Source organism: Nicotiana attenuata, unplaced genomic scaffold (assembly GCF_001879085.1).
Source record: "Nicotiana attenuata strain UT unplaced genomic scaffold, NIATTr2, whole genome shotgun sequence".
NCBI lineage: Eukaryota > Viridiplantae > Streptophyta > Magnoliopsida > Solanales > Solanaceae > Nicotiana > Nicotiana attenuata.
In genome coordinates this window covers 101,570-118,369 of record NW_017671966.1, presented here as the reverse complement: position 1 = coordinate 118,369, position 16,800 = coordinate 101,570, and the positions used below count along the sequence as shown (strand labels likewise).

General features: G+C 44.8%; 1 pseudogene; it reads right to left on the bottom strand.

Moving 5' to 3' along the window:
• The window catches only part of LOC109211096, a 44,765-nt pseudogene that overhangs the window by 685 nt on the left and 27,280 nt on the right, over nucleotides 1-16,800 (bottom strand).

The following is a 16,800-nucleotide window of genomic DNA, read 5'->3' as shown; positions in this document are numbered from 1 at the left end:
TGGACATGCTTTATTAAGGTCTGTATAATCTACACAGACTCGCCTTACTTACCGTTCTTCTTAGGAACCACAACAGTATTAGCTAACCAGTTAGGATATTTTACCTCACGAATTGAACCAATTTTTAGCAACTTTTGAACTTCCTCTTGAATCACCTTATTTTTGAAAGTTCCTTGCTTTCTTTTCTTTTGCTTGACGGGAGGATATGATGGATCTTCATTCAACTTATGAGTCATGACTTCCGGTGGTATCCCTGTCATGTCAGAATGGGACCAAGCAAAACAGTCCGCATTAGCTTTTAAAAATTCAATCAATTTACGTTTTACCTCCGGGCTAAGATTAGCTCCTATGTACACTTTTCTCTCGGGCCAATGTATAAATAACACCACGGCCTCTAGCTCTTCTATCGTTGTTTCGAAGTTCTCATTCTTCTCCGGTTCTTGAATGGTATCAGGTCTTGAATCCAGATCTGTTTGCTTTTGCTCAGGTGAGGTTGACTCCGTGTTACCCTCACCTAAATTCTGTAATTGCTATTTGTCTTCACCTTTAACACTTGAATCTGCAACGGAATTGATGCTTCTAGATGTTTGTTGATCGCCTCTGATTTGGCATATTCCCCATGGAGATGGGAATTTAATAACTTGATGTAAAGTTGAAGGAACAACTTCCATGTCATGAATCCATGGCCTCCCAAGAATCATATTGTAAGCCATTTCCATATCTACCACTTGAAATTTGGTATCTTTAACGACGCCTTCTGCGAATGTAGTAAGTATTGCCTCCCCTTTTGTTACAACACTAGAGTTATCAAATCCCGACAAAGTATGCGCCTTTGGGATTAATTTATCCTCCGCTTGCATCTCGCGCAATACCCATATTAAAACAATGTTTACAGAACTACCTGGATCAACCAAAACTCGTTTCACGTTAGTATCATGTACAAGTAAAGATATTACCAGTGCGTCGTTATGCGGAGTTATGAGTCCCTCGGCGTCTGCGTTGTTGAATATAACATTCTCCTCTTCCAGTACATGTCGAGGCCGCTTCCCGTGAGTAATTGTCACTTTTGAAACCTTTTTATATGATACATCATTGATCTCTTCACCTCCACTTATAACGTTGATAGTTCTCTTGGGCGAAGGTGGTTTTGGAGGCTCCTGTCTGTTCTTCATGTATGCTTGTTTACCTTTCTCACTGAACAACTCAGTAAGATACCCTTGTTTTAACAAATAATCAACTTCACCTTGTAGAAACCTGCAGTCTGCTGTTTTATGCCCATGATCGTTATGAAATTCGCACCAATGATCAGGGTTTCGTCTGTTTGGGTTTGATCGCATTTCCTTTGGCCATCGTACCTTATCCCCCATGCTTCTTAAAATAGCCACGAGTTCAGAGGTACTTACGTTGAAGTTGTAACCACCGAACCTTGCCTTTAGACTTCCATCATCGTCTCGTGACTCCCGTGTGTTTCGATCATTTCCGAACCTTGATGAGGAGCCTGATTCCCTGTTCCTAGGTTTGTGATCGTACCTTTGATTATCTTGTCTTGACCGTGAGTCCTTTACCGCAGGATCCATGTATGGCTCGTACCTGTTTTTACCGGATCTCTTTTCGTTTTCCACACGCCTTGAGCTTACCTTTTCTTCTGTTTTATGTCGTAAAATAATGTCTTCTTCAATCCTCATCTTTGTGCTGTATCTGTTGTAGACATCATTCCACGTTGTTGCTGGGAATTCTCGAAGGCTTTCCTTGAGTCGCCTCGTGGCTTCTGAACTCTTCTCATTCAAATTACTAGTAAAGGCTATGGCTGTCCAATTATCAGGTACTCGTGGCAGCGTCATTCTTTCCGTTGAAATCTATCTACGAACTCTCTAAGCAACTCTGAGTCTCCATGCTTGATTTTGAAGATATCTTCCATTCGTTTTTCAACTTTTTGAGCTCCCGAGTGTGCTTTGATAAATAAAACGAATTTATAGAATTTTTAGGTAAAAGAGAATACCATGTTAAGGCTCCTTTAGTGAGTGTTTCACCGAATTTTTTGACCAAGACCGACTCAATTTCTTCCTTAGTCAGATCATTGCCCTTGACACCTGTTGTGAATGCAGTAACATGATCTCGTGGGTCTGATGTACCATCATACTTTGGAATATCAGGCATCTTAAACTTCTTTGGAATTGGGAGGGGAGCAGCACTTGGCTTCCATGGTTGTTGGGAATATTTATCTATATCCACTCCCTTGATCACGGGCGGTACTCCAGGTATTTGCTCTATGCGTTCATTTTGCTCCTTAAGCCGTTTCTGTAAGGTTAGTACTAGATTTTGTAAATCAGAGTTAACTGGATTACCTGGGTCTCTCTCTTGTGTTTCACTAGGGGTTCCACCGCTGCCTGAATTAACCAATCCTGAACGAGGATTCTCCAAAGTGTTGTTGTTTGGAGAAGGCGTGGGTGGGACAACAGGTAATTGGCGAACAAAAGCTTGAAGAGCGTTATTGACTTGAGAGGCAATAAGTTTTTGCAGAGCCTCATTCATGGTTTCAACATTTTTGAATTGAGCCTGACCATCTGTGTAAGATCCATCAGGAGTGCCTTCACGGGACCGTCGTGGGGAGCCTCTTGGAGAACCTTGTGGAGAACCTTGTGGGGAATCTCCCTGAAGTTGTTGGATTGTCTGAATTTCTGGGTTTCCTTGAGTGTTGTCATTGTTGTTTGACATGATTGATGCAATCAAGAAAATTAGATTGAGATATGCTTGATTATCAGATTCCAGGTAACGGAACCAATTTGTTTAACAAAAAAATTAGATTTTAGGTCAAAGTTTGAATTTATAAGAACTCGGGTTACTGATAATCGGAAAAGTGTATAAGAAAGAAATTTTGAATGATATAATCAGAAAGCAAATAAAACAAAGTATATTCCAGTAGTGTTTTTCGTATCCTACAGATGTTGTGACTTCCTCTTTTTATAGTTAAGTTTTAAGAGAAAATGTAATGCCTTTGCTTTAATGAGGCAATTACGAGCAATAAATGATATTGAAGGAAACGTTACTCAATCATTAATATTAAATACAAATTCTCTAACGTATTTGGCATTTAATGCTGAATTTGGACTCTTTTTCGCTATCAGATTCATGTCTCCAATTCCTTCTGATCTTCGAACTTTAAATGACTCGAACAGGTACGAGTCTCGTTTCATTTGAATAATAGTTCGTGCCTTTAAGTATCTTCTCTCCCGCGTCTGTTGTTGCTCGTGTCTTCTAACTGATTACCACGTTTTGACTATTTGACCGGTCCACGTGTCATGACACGTCACCTTCAATATTTAAATTCAGTTTTTTCCCAATACAGTAATAAATGTTGAATTCCTTTAAAACAACTCAATAGCTGTTTATATATTTACTTATGTATTAAATAATTTTAGTAAAATTTCTATCCCGGTCACTGATTACGTAACATGAAATTAGAAGTGAAAGCATTTGTCAATTGCACCTTTGATATATTTCGTTTAAGGAAGAGAGAGGCTTACCAAGAGTAAAGCTTTAATTTCTGAATCTGTGAGCTTTCCTCCTTCATTATCGCCGCCTCCTTTTTTCAAAGAGATTAACGTACTCAACAAGTCCTCATGTTCTTTCATTTCTCCAAATTGCTTGCTTTTGTGTTCCTCTATAATTGAGGTTAAGAACGCGTCGAAACGCGCGTGGAGCTTTTTCATTTTTGCAGCTACACTTTGAATGTCCAACCAATCAAGTGCCGGGATAAAATCGCCAACGTTGAAAATGCCGGCGAGCACCAATGCCTCCACCACCATTGACTTGAACTCTTCCACCTGTGGATCAACACCGCCACTTGCGCCAGCGAACACCCGCCTCCCTAGCATCTCTTGCGTAAGTGCATTCGTGGTGCACACGTTCAACAGTTGGCCTAACTTGACCGGCTTTTGCCCGGCACTCGCTAGGGCGCGCGTAAGTGTTCTTACTTCATCCTGCAATTGTAATTAGGCCAACATTTGAGTCAATTCCATCTTACCCCCTTAACCTACCCCCCTCACCTCTTGAATGGGAAAGAGAGCCCCCTTTAACTAAAGAATTAACAAGCATAATGAGAAAACTATCACCGGAAAACTCAACCAGCTTTTAAGATAACTAAATCAACTTTAAGAAACTTAATTACTTAATTTGGTTGTTATTAAACTGATTCAAATACATATAGTATATTTCATTTTATTTTGTGGATCTTGTTATCCTCAATATGCGAGCATCTGGCTCCAATGACGTTCCAAATTCTTTTGTGCCAACTAATAAAAGTTGACGAAAATAGATTTAAGTCATGGTGCTGCTTAATCTCATAAATATTCACGAAATCGATGTGTGGCACCAACTAGTAGCTAGTATAGCTTTGAGTTATTGTAGTAAAATACAATGTTCACAGACCAGTAATGGGTTAAATATTGTTTTAGTTTAATTTATCTTCTCGTTAGTTACTTTGCTACAGATAACTCTGCGCGCACCATAAAAAGGAGAATTCGACTTTGTTTTTTTCATATGCTTTGATATTGGCATCAAACAAGCTTAGCTCAAATTGATATTAGCCATAATTGTTGAGTAATGAAGAATAAAGGTTACTTGCGAGATACAACTTAATGTAAGTTACTTTTGATATTTGATCTTTTTCCTTTGTCCAATCTATTAACATCGGATTACATGCCTATTGTATTATTCATATTTGTAGGTTGATGGTTATTATCATGACATTAACTAAAAAAAGCAATTAAATTGGTTAAGACGTGATGATACTAGTTTTCTCTCCAAACAAGGATTGTTATATCATTTTGTAAATTCTGGTGACCATCTTTTCATTTCGTTGGTTGTCTTTTGGGTCAAAAGGGGTTCCCTTTCCCATTCAAAAGGTGAAGGGGGTATTGTTTCCTTATGCTAAAAGGTTAAGGAGGTAAAGTGGAATTTACTCCCAACATTTAGTAACCGGTAAAATAAGGAGTAATAAGTACAACTCCTAGCACAACAGCCGTAAAGTACAATCTATAACGTGACCTAGAGGGTATTTGGCTACGTTTATAAGCAAGTCAAATCAGCTTATAAGTATTTTTGGCTTATCTACGCGTTTGATAAAATAAAAAATATTTATAAGTCAAGTGCTTATAAGAGAAAGATAATCCAAAAGCTATAAGTTGGTCCTCCGCATATGCCCGAACTCTCCACACTCATAGCAACTCCCGGGTGCTGGGAACTAGGACTGAAGGGAACCCCTCGCGCCGGAGTGACTAGCTGATGCACTCGGCCTGGAAGAACCCTGAGCAGATGGAGCATGAGACGAACTCTGTGCTGGAAGAGCGCTGAGAGATGGCTGACTCTGCTGAGAACCCTGATAACCACGACCTGAAGATCCTCCTCGATACTCGGGTCGAGCTGACTGAGCGGGCCTGAAAGAACGAACCCGACCCTGCTGGAACTGGCCCCTCGAAGGAGCGCCACTGTAACTACCAGAACCTCGAGGCCTCTTGGCCTCCCTCTCATCTCGATCCTAACGGTGAACCGCCTCAATCTCTCTGGCTATATCAACCACCTCCTCGAATGTGGCACCCAGCACTCGCTCCCTAGTCATAAGAACACGAAGAGGATAGGTGAGACCATCAACAAACCTCCAAATATGCTCACGATCTGTCGGAACCAACCAAACTGCATGCCGAGATAACTCAGAAAATCTCATCTCATACCGGGACACTGTCATATCTCCCTACCATAGCCCCTCAAACTGCCTGCGCAGCTCCTTCCTGCAAGACGGCAGTACATACTTCTCCAAGAAGAGAGTGGAGAACTCCTGCCAAGTCAAAGGTGCTGTACCAACTGGCCTACGCCGCTCATACGCCTCCCACCAAGTGAAGGCAACTCCAGTAAACTGAAAAGTAGTAAAAGCCACCCCACTAGACTCAAGAATTCCCGCTGTACGGAGCATCCGCTGACATCTATCTAGAAAGCCCTGGGCATCCTCGCCCTCAGCTCCACTAAATGTCGGAGGCTGGAGTCTACCAAACCTCTCGAGGCGACGCTGCTCGTCCTCGGGCATAACTGGAACCCTGAACTCCTGTACTGGTACCACTGGCTGAGCTGGAGGTGCCTCTGGAGTCTGTAATCCCTGCCCTAACTGCTCAGCTGTGCGAGCAGCGGGGGTCTGATTGCCTCCCCCGGCCTGTGAAGTAGCTGCTGGTGCTGTGGTGGCTGAAACCACCTGAGCCAGGCCCGTGCACACTGTCAAGATCTGAGCTAATGTCTCTTGAAGGCCAGGAATCACTATGGGCACAGCCGGTGCCTGAGTTGGTACTGCTGGAGCCTGATCCGGAACTGGGGCAGCTGGTGGATCAATAGGTGCTGCCCTCGCTGCTCTGCCTCGGCCACGACCACGATCGCATCCACGGCCTCTAGTGGCCTCAGTAGGTGGCACTGGTGGTCATCCGTCACGTCCGGTAGCTCGTGTCCTCACCATCTGTGAGAGAATAGAATAAGGAGAAATTTAGCATTCGGCTCAACAAGTTCGCACGACAAGAATTTCAAGAATGTGGAATTTTCCTAAAGGTTCTGCAGCCTCTCGAGGAGAAATACAGGCGTCCCCTTACCGCTCCGTGAGAATCTACTAAACCGGCTTATGACTCGCGAGACCTAGTAACTTAGGCTCTGATACCAACTTGTCACGACCCCAACCCCGATCGTGATGGCGCCCAACACAATGCTAGGCAAGCCCGACCATTTCAGCACTCTCAATCCCTCATATTGAGTTCGTTACCAATTAACAGGGTTTAAATACAAAATTAACATAAAAACAAGTCTGAAACAGTGGATACAATGCGCGGAAAGAACGTAATAACATCACTACAAGTCCACCGATTTTGTGTCACAAGTCAAGAGCCTCTAATACAAGTCTGAGAAACAGCCTAAACAAAAGATAGTCTAAAATACTGAAAGTAAAGAGGATAGAGGGAGAAATCGGGTCTGCGGACGCCATGCAGCTACCTCGATGACTCCGGTGAGATCTGAACAGCAGAGACAGCTCAATCTACGCCTCCGGAATACCTGTATCTGCACACATAGTGCAGGGAGTAATGTGAGTACTCCGACTCAGTGAGTAATAGCAATAAATAATGACTGACGGAAAGAAATCTCGTAAAGAGCACTAAGCAGTTCTATATCAAGCAGTAAGAACATTTAAACAGCAACTAAATGAATAAGCCAGGAAAAATCCTTTAAGCCAGTACCCAACTCATTTATTTCTCACAATAACCGAAATCATAGTATACCGCTTCGGCGTGCAGCCCGATCCGTATAAATATACTGCTGCAGCGTGCAGCCCGATCCATAATATATATATATATATATACTGTTGCGGCGTGCAGCCCGATCCAATAATAATAGTCGACTGCGCTCACTGGGGGTGTGCAGACTCCGGAGGGGCTCCTACAGCCCAAGCGCTATACTGCTGCGGCGTGCAGCCCGATCCACATAATATACTGCTGCGGCGTGCAGCCCGATCCATATAAGTATACTGCTGCGGCGTGCAGCCCGATCCATATAAGTATACTGCTGCGGAGTGCAACCCGATCCACATAATATATCAGTCATCCTTACTATTGGGTTCTCAACCCCTCTCAGTCAATATAAACTTCGCCCCTCAGGCATACTAAGATAAGATAGGGATTCCAGCCCTTATATTACTCTCATTTTGGTTTAGCCATTTCAAAGCCAGTTCATATTTTATTAAACAGTTAGAAACATGACTGAGGGTATGATTTTTAACAAGTAAAGTGAGGTCAATTAGTACAAATGCCCCTACGGGTTCTACAGGTCGGCACAAGGCCCCAAACATGGCTACTAGCCCAAACTATAATGATATTAATTAAGCCTCAGTCAAAAATACAGTAGAATCATCAATCGGGATGGACCAAGTCCAAATCCCCAGCAGTAATGGACCCCACGCACGACATGCAGCGTGTGTCTCACCTCAACATAGCACTACGTTGTGCAAATCCGGGGTTTCAAACCCTCAGGACATCATTTATAACCATTACTCACCTCAAGCCGGCCAAAGTCCTAGCTCGCTATGCCCTTGCCTTGCAAATCAACCTCCTCGCGCGTCGAATCTGGCCAAAACCACAACGAATACGTTACAATAGGCTAAGGGAATATAACCCAATCGAAAAGACTCGAAAAACATCGAAATTCACGAAGTTGACAAAACCCGAGCCCCGGGCCCACTTCTCGAAAAATCAGAAATTAACATCACCGGATTCCTATCTCGCCACGAGTCTATACATATCAAAATTACCAAAATCGGAGTCCATTGACCCTCAAATTCCACTTGAAATATCACATTCCCAAGCCTTAGCTTACCCTCTTTTGATGAATTTTCACAAATTTCAATGCAAATTCTACCATTAACTCATGTATTTAGGCTAAGGAACTCACCTCCAATCACACCTAGTCGAAATCCCCTTCAAATTCCGTCCAAGAGCTCTCAAGGTCGATCAAAAATGGTGGAAATGGACTTAAGCNCAATACATGAGACGGGTCCCCAACATACTTCCGGAGCATAGAAACATGAAATACCGGATGCACGCCCGACAAGCTGGGTGGCAAGGCAAGCTCATAAGCCACCTCCCCAATCCTCCTAAGTACCTCAAAAGGTCCAATGAACCGTGGACTCAAGCTTTCCTTTCTTCCCAAACCACATAACACCCTTCATGGGCGAAACCTTCAGCAAGACCTTCTCACCCACCATATATGACACATACCGAACCTTCCGGTCCGCATAACTCTTCTGACGCGACTGTGCTGTACGAAGCCTCTCCTGAATCAGCTTCACCTTCTCTAAGGCATCCTGAACCATCTCTGTCCCCAATAACCTAGCCTCACCGGGCTCGAACCAACCAACAGGAGACCTACACCGCCTCCCACACAACGCCTCATACGGAGCCATCTGAATGCTCCACTGATAACTTTGTTGTAGGCAAACTCTGCAAGCGGCAAAAACGCATCCCAAGAACCTCCAAAATCAATAACACAGGCACGCAACATGTCCTCCAATATCTGAATAGTACGCTCGGACTGCCCGTCCGTCTGAGGATGAAACGTTGTGCTCAACTCCACCTGTGTACCCAACTCCCGCTGAAAAGTCCTCCAGAACTGAGAAGTGAACTGAGTACCCCTATCTGAGATAATGGACACTGGAACCCCATGCAATCGGACAATCTCCCGGATAAAGATCCCTGCCAGCCGCTCCGAAGAATAGGTAGTACATACTGGAATGAAGTGCACAGACTTGGTCAGCCGATCCACAATCACCCAAATCGAATCAAACTTCTTCAAAGTCCGAGGGAGACCACTCACAAAATCCATAGTAATCCTCTCCCACTTCCACTCTGGAATAATCATCCGCTGAAGTACACCACCCGGCCTCTGATGCTCGTACTTTACTTGCTGACAGTTGAGATACCGAGCTACATACCCTACTATATCCTTCTTCATCCTCCTCCACCAATAGTGTTGCCTCAAATCCTGATACATCTTCGCGGCACCCGGATGAATGGAATACCGCGAGCTATGGGCCTCCTCCAATATCAACTCCCGAAGCCCATCCACATTGGGCACACAAATCCGGCCTTGCATCCTCAACACGCCATCATCATCAATAGTCACATCCCTGGCATCATCATGCTGAACCCTGTCCTTAAGGACAAGCAAATGCGGATCATCATACTGGCGCTCTCTGATGCGATCATACAAGGAAGACCGAGAAACCACACAAGCCAACACCCGACTAGGCTCCGAAATATCTAATCTCACCATCCGATTGGCCAAAGCCTGGACCTCAACTGCAAAGGGCCTCTCCCCAACTGGAATGTATGCCAAGCTCCCCATACTAACTGCCTTTCGGCTCAAAGCATCGGCCACTACATTGGCCTTCCCCGGGTGATACAGAATGGTGATATCATAATCCTTAAGTAACTCTAGCCATCTCCGCTGCCTCAAATTAAGATCCTTTTGCTTGAATAGATGCTGAAGACTACGATGATCAGTGAATACCTCACAAGATACACCATACAAGTAGTGCCTCCAAATCTTTAAAGCATGAACTATAGCAGCCAACTCCAGATCATGAACAGGGTAGTTCTTCTCGTGGGGCTTCAACTGGCGAGAAGCATATGCAATAACTCTACCCTCCTGCATCAATACACATCCGATCCCAACTCTCGAAGCATCATAATATACCGTGTAAGAACCTGAAGCTGATGGCAAAACCAATACTGGAGCCGTGGTCAAAGCTGTCTTGAGCTTCTGAAAGCTCTCCTCGCACTCGTCCGACCATACAAATGGAGCGCCCTTCTGAGTCAACTTGGTCAAGGCGATGCAATAGAGGAAAATCCTTGAACAAACCGACGATAATAACCTGCCAACCCAAGGAAACTACGAATCTCCGTGGTTGAGGTCGGTCTAGGACAACTCTGAACCGCCTCTATCTTCTTCGGGTCGACCTGAATACCCTCGTTGGTCACCACGTGCCCCAAGAAAGCTACTGAGCTGAGCCAAAACTCACACTTGGAGAACTTTGTATAAAGCTTCTCCTCCCTCAATCTCTGCAATACAACTCGCAAATGCTGTGCGTGCTCCTCCTGGCTACGCGAGTACACCAGGATATCATCAATAAAAACAATAACGAATGAATCCAAACACAGCCGAAACACACTGTTCATCAAATGCACGAACGCTGCTGGGGCATTAGTCAGCCCAAAGGACATAACAAGGAACTCATAGTGCCCATATCTAGTCCTGAAAGCAGTCTTCATAATATCTGAATCCCTGATCTTCAACTGGTGGTAGCCCGAACGGAGATCAATCTTGGAGAACACCCTCGCTCCCTGAAGCTGGTCAAATAAATCATCAATGCGAGGTAGAGGATACTTGTTCTTCACTTTTACTTTGTTCAATTGCCTGTAGTCAATGCACATCCTCATGGTGCCATCTTTCTTCTTCACAAATAGAACCTGTACACCCTACGGTGACACACTCGCCCGAATGAACCCCTTATCTAGGAGTTCCTGAAGCTGATCCTTTAACTCTTTCAACTCTGCTGGTGCCATACGATATGGCGGAATGGAAATGGGCTGAGTGCCCGGCACCAGGTCAATACCAAAGTCAATGTCCCTGTCCGGCGGCATGCCCGGCAGGTCTGCAGGAAACACATCTGGGAACTCCCTCACAACCGGGACAGAATCAATGCTAGGAGTCTCGGCTCCCACATCCCTCACAAATGCCAAATATGAAAGACAACCCTTCCCAACCATACGCTGGGCCTTTAAGAATGAGATCACCGTACTAGGAACATAGTCAGTCACACCACGCCACTCGATCCTCGAAACACCCGGTATAGCCAAGGTGACTGTCTTAGTATAACAGTCTAGAATAGCATGACACGAAGCACTCGGGTCTCCAGACTCCCAATAGTAACCAAACACGACTGGTATACATGGTCTACAACAACCGTATCGCCCACTGGGGTAGATACATGAACAGGTAAAGCAAGACACCCTCGGGTCATACCCAAATGATGAGCAAAATATGAAGACACATAGGAATAGGTGGAACCGGGATCAAATAAGACTGAGGCATCTCTGTGGCAGACTGAAATAATACATGTAATCACAGCATCCGAAGCAATAGCATCTGTCCTGCCCTGAAGAGCATAAAAGCGAGCCTGACCACCTTCCGATCGACCACCACCCCTAGGGCGACCCCTGGCCGCCTGAGCCTTACCCCTAGCTGGCGGGGCGGGTGCTGAAGAAACTTGACCAGAAGATGAGGGCTGACCCCTCTGCTGAGATAAGCTAGCAGTACGACGAGGACACTCCCTCCGCATATGCTCGAACTCTCCACACTCATAGCAACTCCCGGGTGCTGGGAACTAGGACTGAAGGGAACCCCTCGCGCCGGAGTGACTAGCTGATGCACTCGGCCCGGAAGAACCCTGAGCAGATGGAGCATGAGACGAACTCTGTGCTGGAAGAGCGCTGAGAGATGGCTGACTCTGCTGAGAACCCTGATAACCACGACCTGAAGATCCTCCTCGATACTCGGGTCGAGCTGACTGAGCGGGCCTGAAAGAACGACCCCGACCCTGCTGGAACTGGCCACTCGAAGGAGTGCCACTGTAACTACCAGAACCTCGAGGCCTCTTGGCCTCCCTCTCATCTCGATCCTGACGGCGAACCGCCTCAATCTCTCGGGCTATATCAACCACCTCTTCGAATGTGGCACCCAGCACTCGCTCCCTAGTCATAAGAACACGAAGAGGATAGGTGAGACCATCAACAAACCTCCGAATATGCTCACGATCTGTCAGAACCAACCAAACTGCATGCCGAGATAACTCAGAAAATCTCATCTCATACTGGGACACTGTCATATCTCCCTGCCATAGCCCCTCAAACTGCCTGCGCAGCTCCTTCCTGCAAGACGGCAGTACATACTTCTCCAAGAAGAGAGTGGAGAACTCCTGCCAAGTCAAAGGTGTTGTACCAACCGGCGTACGCCGCTCATACGCCTCCACCAAGTGAAGGCAACTCCAGTAAACTGAAAAATAGTAAAAGCCACCCCACTAGACTCAAGAATCCCCGCTGTACGGAGCATCCGCTGACATCTGTCTAGAAAACCCTGGGCATCCTCACCCTCAGCTCCACTAAATGTCGGAGGCTGGAGTCTACCAAACCTCTCGAGGCGACGCTGCTCGTCCTCGGGCATAACTGGAACCCTGAACTCCTGTACTGGTACCACTGGCTGAGTTGGAGGTGCCTCTGGAGTCTGTAATCCCTGCCCTAACTGCTCAGCTGTGCGAGCAGCGGGGGTCTGATTGCCTCCCCCGGCCTGTGAAGTAGCTGCTGGTGCTGTGGTGGCTGAAACCACCTGAGCCAGGCCCGTGCACACTGTCAAGATCTGAGCTAATGTCTCTTGAAGGCCAGGAATCACTATGGGCACAGCCGGTGCCTGAGTTGGTACTGCTGGAGCCTGATCCGGAACTGGGACAGCTGGTGGATCAATAGGTGCTGCCCTCGCTGCTCTACCTCGGCCACGACCACGACCGCATCCACGGCCTCTAGTGGCCTCAGTAGGTGGCACTGGTGGTCATCCGTCACGTCCGGTAGCTCGTGTCCTCACCATCTGTGAGAGAATAGAATAAGGAGAAATTTAGCATTCGGCTCAACAAGTTCGCACGACAAGAATTTCAAGAATGTGGAATTTTCCTAAAGGTTCTGCAGCCTCTCGAGGAGAAATACAGGCGTCCCCTTACCGCTCCGCGAGAATCTACTAAACCGGCTTATGACTCGCGAGAACTAGTAACTTAGGCTCTGATACCAACTTGTCACGACCCCAACCCCGATCGTGATGGCGCCCAACACAATGCTAGGCAAGCCCGACCATTTCAGCACTCTCAATCCCTCATATTGAGTTCGTTACCAATTAACAGGGTTTAAATACAAAATTAACATAAAAACAAGTCTGAAACAGTGGATACAATGCGCGGAAAGAACGTAATAACATCACTACAAGCCCACCGATCCGGTGTCACGAGTCAAGAGCCTCTAATACAAGTCTGAGAAACAGCCTAAAAAAAGATAGTCTAAAATACTGAAAGTAAAGAGGATAGAGGGAGAAATCGGGTCTGCGGACGCCATGCAGCTACCTCGATGACTCCAGTGAGATCTGAATAGCAGAGACAGCTCAATCTACGCCTCTGCAATACCTGTATCTGCACACATGGTGCAGGGAGTAATGTGAGTACTCCGACTGAGTGAGTAATAGCAATAAATAATGACTGACGGAAAGAAGTCTCGTAAAGAGCACTAAGTAGTTCTATATCAAAGCAGTAAGAACATTTAAACAACAACTAAATGAAGAAGCCAGGAAAAATCCTTTAATCCAGTACTCAACTCATTTATTTCTCACAATAACCGAAATCATAGTATACCGCTGCGGCGTGCAGCCCGATCCGTATAAATATACTGCTGCGGCGTGCAGCCCGATCCACATAATATACTGCTGCGGCGTGCAGCCTGATCCATATAAGTATACTGCTGCGGCGTGCAGCCCGATCCATATAAGTATATTGCTGCGGCGTGCAGCCCGATCCACATAATATATCAGTCATCCTCACTATTGGGTTCTCAACCCCTCTCAGTCAATATAAACTTCGCCCCTCAGGCATACTAAGATAAGATAGGGATTCCAGCCCTCATATTACTCTCATTTTGGTTTAGCCATTTCAAAGCCAGGTCATATTTTATTAAACGTTAGAAACATGACTGAGGGTGTGATTTTTATCAAGTAAAGTGAGGTCAATCAGTACAAATGCCCCTATCACACCTAGTTGAAATCCCCTTCAAATTCCGTCCAAGAGCTCTCAAGGTCGATCAAAAATGATGGAAATGGACTTAAGCTCGCCGAACAAAATAAGCTTTAAAACCCATCTGAGAACAGTGATTTTCGCATCTGTGGTTCCCTTACCGCATTTGCGGCTACCGCTTCTGCGGTTATAATTTCACTTCTGGGGATCTTCATTAAACCAACGACCGCTTCTGCGGTCTCCTGTCCGCATATGCGGACCCCGCTTCTGCGGATACTTGTCCGCTTCTGCGGAAGCACCAAGGCCTCACCTTTACGCACCTGCGACTATTCTATCGCATCTGCGGCCTCGCAGATGCGGCTTCCCTACCGCATCTGCGGATCCTTCCATCCAGGCCAATGACCGCACCTGCGATCTTTCTTCTGCACCTGCGCAACCGCATCTGCGGTTCCTTTTCCGCAGATGCAGAAATACCAGAAACCAGGCATACCAGCAATCTCATAAGTCCAAATTTCATCCCGATGGCTATCCGAAATCACCCCGAGGCCCCCGGGACCTCAACCAAAAGTGCCAATCCATCTTAAAACATCATTCAAAGTTGCTCCAATCATCAAAATACCACAAATAACACCAAAACCCTCAAATTACATCGGATTCAAGCCTAAGTTCTTCCAAAATACTAACTTCGCCAAAATACTAACTTCGCCAAAATACTAACTTCGCAAATTCAAGCCTAATTCTACACCGGACCTCCGAAACCAATTCCGATCACGCTCCTAAGTCACAAATCATCCCCCGAAGCTAACTGAATCACCGGAAATCACATCCGAGCCCTCTAACTCATAAGTCAACATCCGGTTGACTTTTTCAAGGCAAACCTTCCTTAAAGGGACTATGTGTCTCATTTCCATCCAAAACCAATCCAAATCGACTCATTCACTCAAGACTCTTAAAGTAAAACATAAGTAAACAGAAAATGGGGAAAACGGGGCGGTAACTCACGTGACGACGAGATGGATCGTCACATGTCCTCTATCAACATGTCAATTATTACCTTTCCTCTGTTTTCAAGAAAAAGTACTCCTTCCAGTTTATTTTAAACTAGAGAGTGTTATATATATATATATATATATATATATATATATATATAATGGATGTTCCTTTAGTACTCGGCTATAAATAAGCTTCCTGAAGAAGCTTATCCATATAGGACTTCGCCGTATATATATTTATCTATTTAGCACTCTATTGGAAATAAGCCTCATGAAGAAGTTTATCCTTTCGATACTCCGTTATGGATAAACATTACCCCCAATAGAAGATTATCCATACATGGTACAATGAGCTTATCCTTTCGATACTCCGTTATGGATAAACATTACCCTCAGTAGAAGATTATCTATATTTGGTACAGTAGCAGCTTTCACAGCAGCTTGCAGTAGCAGCTTACCCAACAGCTTCTTTTCTTCTATAAATAGAGGAGATTTCAGTTCATTATGTACAGGAATTTGAAGTTGAATAATACATCAATCTCTCTCTATACTTGTCTTTGATTTATTTACTTTACAATCTTTATTTCATAACACATTATCTGCACGAAGCTCTAGCCAACTCTCTCTATCCACTTGCTTCAAAAGTGAATAATAACCCATTATTGAAAATAATACTCCAATCCACGATAATGGGATTACAAAAGCCAATTAACTGATGTTTCTTCTGAATCTATCCCAATTTTACTCGTTACCCTTCTCGCCAACTACTCAACTTATCTCTGTTCCCTTATTTTCGCTTTCCTTTAATTCCTCGGCTTATCTTCCTTGCTCAATCCGGTTCAAATTGACGACGCTATATACGACGCCGTCGTGTCCGGTTTAGCTGGTGTCGTTATGTTAGCCGAGCAACTGAATTTGAACAGGTTGTTTTCGTATATGTTATTTGATGATGATGATGACATGAAATTTTGTGATGTGTGTTCATCTCCGATGTAAGGCTATACTCTTACCTCCGTGGTTAGATCTTCTTCATTCCGAGCATCATAAGGCAGATTATGTCCTTGAGGTGGTGAGTTTTTTCTTCTTGGCAGTAGTGATATAGATATCATTTACATCTGGAGTGGCCAAATTTGCGTAAATTAATTTGAGCCTTTTTTCTTATATTCTAATATATTTATCATCGCTTGCTTGGTTATATGCTACGTATACGATACCTATTTTGGTATTTGTATTCATCCTAATTATCTTAATAAAGGATTAAAGGGGATAACATTGTTAGATCCACTTAAACTCCAGCAGAGTTTGCAAGAAATATACAACCACCAGAAGAGGTTATGTTTCACATATCTCATTGTAACTAAATTTTGGTAAACACCAGAAGTGGTATATGCCTATGACCACCAGAAGTAA